Consider the following 8,348-nt stretch of genomic DNA (forward strand, 5'->3'; position numbering starts at 1 on the left):
TCACAGAGATCCACTTGCTTCTGCCTCCCGGGCACTGGGATTAAAGACAAAGGCACATGCCACCACACCCATCAAATTACTAGTTTCTTGAAACATTTTGCCATATCATCTTATTTTAATGCTCCTACAAACTTCTGAGCAATATATTATTGCCATCTTACAACCGTAGAAGCCAAAGGCAAATAATAGTATCTGATCAAGAACCAAGACTAAAATATTCAATCTTATACATATTTTCACTATGTCATTCTATCTTGGAAAAGCATAGGGCCCTGCCAGGTGGCAGTATGAGGAGCCATTTAAACTAATTAATTGTTAAATATAAAGGGGCACATTTGTGAAAAGAGCACTCTGTTTTCATAATTAAAAGCAGTCAATGTGACCAAACCCAGCAATCTCTTAGGTATTTTCATTGTGTCAACTACCTTAGATTCTACAATAACACCTATCAACTTTAATTTTATCCCAATTAAGTGTTGGGTGTAAGCCAGGAGTATTATTGAATGCCTACAACTAATCTCAGTACTTGAGTTTAGCAGTTCAAGGCTAGTCCTACATGCGACCCTGTCTCAAAAAATTGAAACCAAGCCAAACCCAAATAAGGAAGCTATGGTTCCACATGCAGTAACTGCAGCACTCAGGCGGCTGAGGAAGATGATTTCCGCAAGTTCGAGGATAACCAGTGATGTATAGTAAGAGTATGTTTTAAAAACAAAATCAACCACAAAAGCCACCAAATTCTTAGTGGAAGTGGGGTTACTGTGCATCATGCAGGTTAGTATAGATACCAATATAGTGGATAACATTTTGTTCTTGCTTGTCTATTACTTGCCTTCACAACGACTCAAAGCTAATTGGAACTTTTGTTCTACCATTTCAAATTTTATTAAAGATATTGTTGGATTTTTTTTTAGTGTTTTGGATGTTATTGAGTGTTTTTCCCACATGTATATTCATATACCACATGCCTGTCTGGTTCCAACAGAGGTCAGAAGACGGCATCAGATCCTTTGTAGCTGGAATTTAGGGATGGCTGGGAACCATCATGTCAGTGTTGGAAACTGAGCCCATTCCTTTGCAAGTGCAACACGTGCTCTTTACTGTTGAGCCGTCTCTCCAGCCTCTCATTTCTTCCTTTCTTTTCCCCGCTTTGAATGCCCTTTTAGTTTCAACTCCAGGTTAAATATGCTGCATCAATTCTTCTTATGCACTTCCTGGGCAAACTAGATCCCTTGTAGAATTCACAAGGAGTTTCTTATACTGGAGACAAGTGGTTCTGGCTGACATTGAGAATATACTTATTTTAGAGGAAAACATTGTGACCCACTTACATGGTTGTTTGACATCAGTGTCCCACTCTGAGTGAGCAACAATATTTGTTTCAGTATGTTTTAGAACTCTCTGGTGGTATATAGCAATAACACTAAAACCCGAAGCCCCAACACCTTTCCCAACATTTAATATTCTAGTTTAGTAAACTGGGAGTAAATGGCTTATATTTTAAAATGTGTTTAGAGTTCTTCCCTAACCCTTGGCCTCTTATATATAGCACTGACTTGTGAGTTGTTCGCATGTGGTTTCTATATGCTCAATCTTGGTAGGCAGAAGCTGACTCTTATGTACTCTCTGCCTTCCTAGTACTCACAGCAGTGTCTGCCCCACAATCTGTGCTTTTAGAGAATTCACTCACTCACTCATCCATTCATTCATCAATTCATTCAACCGCTGTCCTGTGCAAGGTGTCTTTTAGGTGCTGGAGATAGGAGGTTCTGGCTGTCACTGAGAATATAATATCATTTTTGAGTAAAATATTGCGACTCACACATGTAGTCATTTGATTGGTGTCAAGTGCTGAGGGCAGACACATTCTCTTTTTTCTTTACTTGAAATACGTTTCCTACTGAGCAAGCAACAGTATTTGTTGACAATAATGAATTTCATATTCTTCACAAGGCTCTGTATGTAATTCTCAGCCCTCTCCCACATAAAAATTTTAAACAAATATCTAAATTATTGAAAGCATGTATTCATCACTGTGAGCTGCACAACCTTTCAGTATTTTGAGGTTTCTTTGATGATATTGACACTATATTTTATATGTTGAATAATGAAGTGTATTAAAATTCATGAGACTTGCATATACTAGTGAACTAGTGTTTCCCAAGTGAGCAATGAATGGTGCTATAAAATTACACATATGTGAAAGTCAGTCATGGGTTTCAATCCGTTCAAAATCCAAGATAGATCAGTTTGTTACTGAAGATATGAAAGGGTCATTGATACAGTTTCTGATTTACACATTGCCACCAATCTTTGAGAAACTACTCTTTGTAAGATTTTGATTGGCTTTGTACTTTGCACATAATCTGAATGTATTTCTCAAAAGTTCATGTGTTGGAAGTGTGATTAGTAGTCCGGCTATGTTGAAAGGCTGTGGAGTGTTTACAAGATTGTCTGAATAGAAGGGAATTCGGTACTCAGGGGCCAGCCACCCAGCCACACAGCTGCCACAGAGGAAGAGTGAAAGTAAGATACACAGAAATAGAAAAAGGAAAAAGCCCAGAGGCAGAAGGTAGACGGAATAATTTAAGATAAGAAAAACTAGCTAGAAACAAGCCAAGCTAAGGCCGGACATATATAAGATAGAATAAGGCTCTGTGTTTGATTTATTTGGGAACTGGGTGGTGCCCCCCCCAAGCCAAAAAAGAGTAAAACTTCACACAACAAAATACTGGTAGCATTGTCCTTAATAGGCATTAATGTAATTCTTTTAGGACCTTCAGTTATTTTTCATGAGAGGGCAACAGTGACCCTATCTGGCTTCCTGTCTTGCCATGTAACAGCTCTGTTCCTCTTGCATGTACTCCTACCATGTTACCATCTTCTATATTGTGATGTTGCCAGAATGTCCTTACAGGTCCTGAAACAGGCGAGGAGTCCTAATTTTAGACTTTCAACTCCCAAAATGCCGACCTGAACCTCACCCATTACATTCCAAACCTTGTTTCTTACATATTCTCTAAACCTAGGTGTTCTGTTGTAACAAAGTGTGGCAGCCAGAATGGGAAAAGGTTTTCCCCTACTCTACAGCTGACAGAGGGCTAATATCCAAACTATATAAAGAACTAAAAAAAAAACCTAGAAATTCATAAACCAAATAATCCAATTAAAAATGGTGTACAGATCTAAACAGAGAATTGTCAGCAAAGGGATCTCAAATGGCCCAGAAACACTCAGGAAATGTTCAACAAACATCCTTAGCCATCAGGGAAATGCAAATCAAAACAACTCTGACATTCCATCTTACACCTATCAGAATGACTAAGGTCAAAACCACAAGTGTCAGCTCATGCTGGAGAGGATGTGGGACAAAGGGAACACTCCTCCATTGCCGAGGGGAGGACAAACGTGTACAGTCACTTGGGAAGTCAATATGATGGTTTCTCAGAAAATTAGGATTTGATCTACTTCAAGACCCAGAGATACCACTCCTGGGCATATATACCTAAAGGACGCTCCAACATACCACAAGGACACTTGCTCAACTATGTTCATTGCAGCTTTATTTGTAATAGCTAGAAACGAGAAACAACTTAGATGTTGAATAATGAAAATGGATAAAAAAATGTACATTTATACAATGGAGTAATATTCAGCTGTTAAAAACAATGACATCATAAAATTTGCTGGCAAATGGATGGAACTAGATAAAAGCAATCATCCTGAATGAGGTAAATCTAGATGAGAAAGACAAATATAAAGGAATATTAGCTGTAACGTAAAAGATAATTATGTTACAATCCACAGATCCAGGGAGGCCACGTCGCAAGGAGAGTTCAAGGGGGGTGACTTGGAATGGAGAAATAGAATAGACTACACCAGTGAACTGGGGACAGGTGGCATTGGGAACAGTAAGGATCAGGTGGGGGGAGGGAGAAAATCCTAGGAGAAATGACTAGAATTGGGAGACATTCAGGAGTGAGGTAGAAACCTAGTGCAGTTGAAACTCCATGAAATCTATTAGAGTAACCCTAGCAAAGACTCCTAGTAATGGGGGTCATGGAGCCTGAACCAACCATCTTCTGTAACCAGGAAGGGCCCCAAGTGAAGGGATTGGGACACCAACCCAGCCACAAAACCTTTGACCTACTGTTTGTCCTGCCTGCAGAGTGTTCTGGGACTGGAGCCTAGCTGAAGCCTCATCAGCAACCAGAGAGAGACTGATGGGAGCAGATGCAGAATACCACAGCCAAACATTAGGCAGAGCTTGGGGAGTTCTGCCTAGGAGGGGGACAAAGGATTGGAGTAACCGGAGGAGTCAGGGACCCCGTGAGAACACGACCCTTAGAATCAACTGACTGGGACTTATGGGTTGCAGAGATCAGGGAGCCTGTAGGAGTCTGATGCAGGTCCTCTGTTTACTTGTAGGATAGAATTCCTAACAGTGGGAGTGAGGGCTGTCTCTGACTCCTTTGTCTGCTTGTGGGACCCTATTCCTCTTACTGGGTTGCCTTATCTAGCCTTGATTTGATGGTATGTGCCTGGTCTTACTGTAGCTTGTTGTGTTGTGTTTGGTCAATGTCCCTGGGAGGTCTGCTCTTGTCTGAGAGGAGGTCTTGGTGGGGTTCTCTGGGGAAGAGGGGAACTTTGGGGAGGTGGGTGGGGGGGAGACTGGGGAGAAGAGGGGAGGGGAAACTGCGTTTGGGATGTAATATATGAGAGAAGACAAAACAACAACAACAATAAATACAACAAAATAAAGTTTGGCATCAAAAAGGATTGCTACAATTATCTGAAAGGTTTTTCCCATACCTTTTCCAGCTACATGTTTATGAGAAGACAAGATTCATATGTCCTCAATCAAAAAAAAAAAACCCACCACCAACAAAAATATCCACATTCTAACGGAGTGAATGCACAAGCAAATATGATAGCATAGATATTTTATGTTAAGTCAGATGTTAAACATATTTGCAAAATTGTAACTTAATTCCAATTCTAATGTATTTATTATTTTATAGCACTGGAGAAGTAGGGGCAGGAAGATCAGGAGCTGAAGGCCTGTCTTGGCTCATGATGAATTGGAGGTCATTCTAGGGTACATCGGACCCTGAATCAAGGCAAAAAAACAGAAGATATTATTTGTAATCAGTTTTCACAGCTGAATATTTATTTTATAAAGCTTTATAGGTTAACTAGTTTTATGTAGTTTGAACTACAAATGGTAAAGTAGTTTGCAGTAATAAAAATGTGGTACTTTGGGGCTGGAGAGATGGCTTAGTGGTTGAAAGTACTTTTTGTCCTTGCAAAGAACGCAGGTTTGATTTCCAGCACCTATATGGTAGCTCACAATCCCCTGCAATTCCAGTCCCACGGGAATCTAATGCCCTCTTCTGACTTGAGGTGCTAGCCATACATGTGTTGCATAGATGTATATAATATTCTGCCAAAACACCCATGTACATAAAATAATAAAATAAATCTAAAAAGTATTGTAAAGAATGTGGTACCAGTCAATCCAAAGTAAGGGCAGATTTCCATATTGTATAGCTTTCTGAATAGTCAGGCCGTTCCAAGTATAAACCTCATTAAGAAATGAGGCTTAAGTTTTGTTTCTTTTTTCATACATTCAATATTATTGCAATGTCAGTAGCCTAATTGTAGTTTTTTTGTGGTTAGGAGTCAGTCTCTATTTCTGAAAGGAATGAACCTGTATATTTCATAGGGAATTCTTAGACATAGTATAGTACTTAGTATATGGTAGATATATTACAGCTAATATCGACAACATTGAATATCAAATACAAAGTAATTAAAAGTTCTATAATTATTGTATGCAAAATAATTTTACCTTATTTATTATTTATATTACCTAATTTATTCTAAGGGAAACAAAAATTATATATATATATATTTATAAAGCTGTTTTTGGTGCAATACACCAACATTATCTGCATATAGCAAACCAAAATTGTGTATTTAGTTTCACTGTAACTAACAGTATGCAAAAAGAATTTCTACCTTATTTAATTAAATATATCTTAAGTGAACCTAAAATTATATTCTATAAACTTAAAGTTTTTCTGGTGCCATACATCAATCATATTTGCAAATAGCAAAGCAAAATTTTGTATAAAGGAATGCTTTCCACCAAGCAACAAGATGCAGTTCACTTTTGAAATGGCGAGGCATATTTAAAACACACTAGGACTAACTTATAGATCTAAAACATTCTAGGACTAACTTTTAACTTTGCCATTCCTATTTACACTACTCAGTTATGCACGGATACTGCAGTATAAGCTTACTTCAAGAGACAGAGGTCTCTTAATGCTAAGTGAGTAAGAGCTGGACATACATAACAAAGGAAGAACAAGCTGAGATTTCAGCATGAACCATAGGTGCACATTGAGATTTTTCATCAGTAATATTTTTCCTAAAAGTGTTTTTTCCTTTTTAATTGTTTTAGAATTTCTCATTCCTAGGGTATTTTTACCTCTCCTCCTGGAGACACAAAAGAAATGTCTCAGATCTTTATATATATCTCTATTTAGAAAGGGATGTGATTCTGGCTAATATCCCTTTAGATTCTTTGTTCTGGAAGGAAAATAAGTAAATAAAGCAAATATCACATCAAAAGGGAAAAAATGAGGAAAAAAATAATTTCAGAGTTTGTTACCTCCGAAGAATGGAATAGATATTTTAATATAGTACTAGCCAACAAGTGCTCACCATTCCCTTTTCATATTTGCTTGTATATGGATATAAGGATATTTGATTAAAGTTACTTTGCAGTTAGATATTTTAAAGTCATAGGTCTTTAAAACTTGTTGGTAATAGATATCTTGAGTGTTCCACTCCTACTTTTATGCATGAGATATAGGTGAACTTGTTTCAGGCTTTAAGGGTAGGTATTTCTAACTGGGAACCAGTGATATCCTAATGTTCTGCTTAAACCAGTCCCAGGGTCATCTGTGACAGTCCTAGCAATCAGTACTCAATTTTTTTCTGCAAGTATTTTAACATGGCCTCTATCCCCTCTGCAGAGCCCCAAATATTTTTTAGCACTTCGCACTCCCTCTCATTGGCCTCCTCCAACTTCATCTTGGTGGTAAAGCGCAGTAGGGCTTTGGACTCTTCCAGGACAACTGTATTACATGAGGCGAGCTCCTTGATTCGAATCATGACTTCCTGGCTGAAGGTCTGTGGCCAAAATACCTGGGAGACCAGGCCCTTCTTACAAGCTTCCTGTGCTGTTAGTTTCTGCCCACTGAGCAACATTGCATTTGCAGAGTCTTCTCCCATAGTATTGGGAAATGTAAAGCTCGAACAGCCATCTGGACTCTGTCCAAAGGTGGTATAGGGGGTTTGAAACCAAGCCTTTTCACTAGCCCAAACCACATCACAAAGAGGCAGTATAGATGCTCCCAGGCCAAGGGCTGGGCCATTGACTGCTGCAATAATAGGCTTCTTAAACTGAATGAACGTATTCACAAAATTTTTGATCATTTCTGCCATTTTAGCACTTTCTCTTTTCTTGTTCACTGTGAGGCGCTGTATAAAATAAGTAAAGTCCAGTCCAAAGCAGAAGACATTGCCAATTGCGCTGAGAAGTACCAGCTTGCTGTCATCAACAGCAGCCTTGTTGAGAGCATCCTGAAGTTCTTTCATCACTTCTAGATTTAGTGAGTTATTTTCTGATGATTTTGTGGATAACAAGATGTGGGTGAAGCCATCTTGCTTCCTCACCACGATATCTCTGAATCTGGAGGAACTCTCCACCAGCCTTACACTGAAACGCCTTTCAGAAGGCCTTCTCTTGCCAGTACATCTTGGCCTGTTCTCATCAGGTTTTTCTGGAGCACTTGTCTCCTTGGTAGTCGTTTCTGTAACTGTTTGTTTTATGTTACTTGCATCCCCTGATGGAGATTGTCCTGTAGTAGCAATAGTTAAAGGTGCGGCCAGGTCTGTGGTCATGGGGCAGGATGAAGATTGACCTTTGTTGGTAACAGCCAACTGCGACCTTGTTGCTGCCATCACTTGGCCAGACAGAGATTGACTTCTTTTGGCAGCTATTAAGTGCTTGGCAGTGGAGGCAATTACCAAACCAGACATCGATCGACTCTTTCTGGTAACTGCTAAGTCTTTCTCCTTGGCTGTGGTCACTGGGCCAGGTTCACTTTTGGCACCTGTCAAGTGTGTGGCTGTATCTGTGGTCACCAGGTTGGATGGAAATTCATTCTTTCTGCGACTGGCCAGTCGCGTGGTTATAGTTGTGGAACTTTTTTGGTCAACAGCCAAGCCTGTGGCCATGGCTTTGGTTACTGGACCAGTTGAGGACTGACTTT

At 39.3% G+C, this 8,348-nt stretch overlaps 1 protein-coding gene and 1 pseudogene across 2 annotated transcripts in view; one reads left to right on the top strand and one right to left on the bottom strand.

The window, feature by feature from the left end:
• The window catches only part of Ophn1 (oligophrenin 1), a 351,260-nt gene that overhangs the window by 83,510 nt on the left and 259,402 nt on the right, over positions 1 to 8,348 (top strand). The window lies entirely within an intron of this gene.
• LOC102001566 lies at positions 6,991 to 8,313 on the bottom strand (annotated as a pseudogene).

The sequence above is a fragment of the Microtus ochrogaster genome, chromosome X (assembly GCF_000317375.1).
Source record: "Microtus ochrogaster isolate Prairie Vole_2 chromosome X, MicOch1.0, whole genome shotgun sequence".
NCBI lineage: Eukaryota > Metazoa > Chordata > Mammalia > Rodentia > Cricetidae > Microtus > Microtus ochrogaster.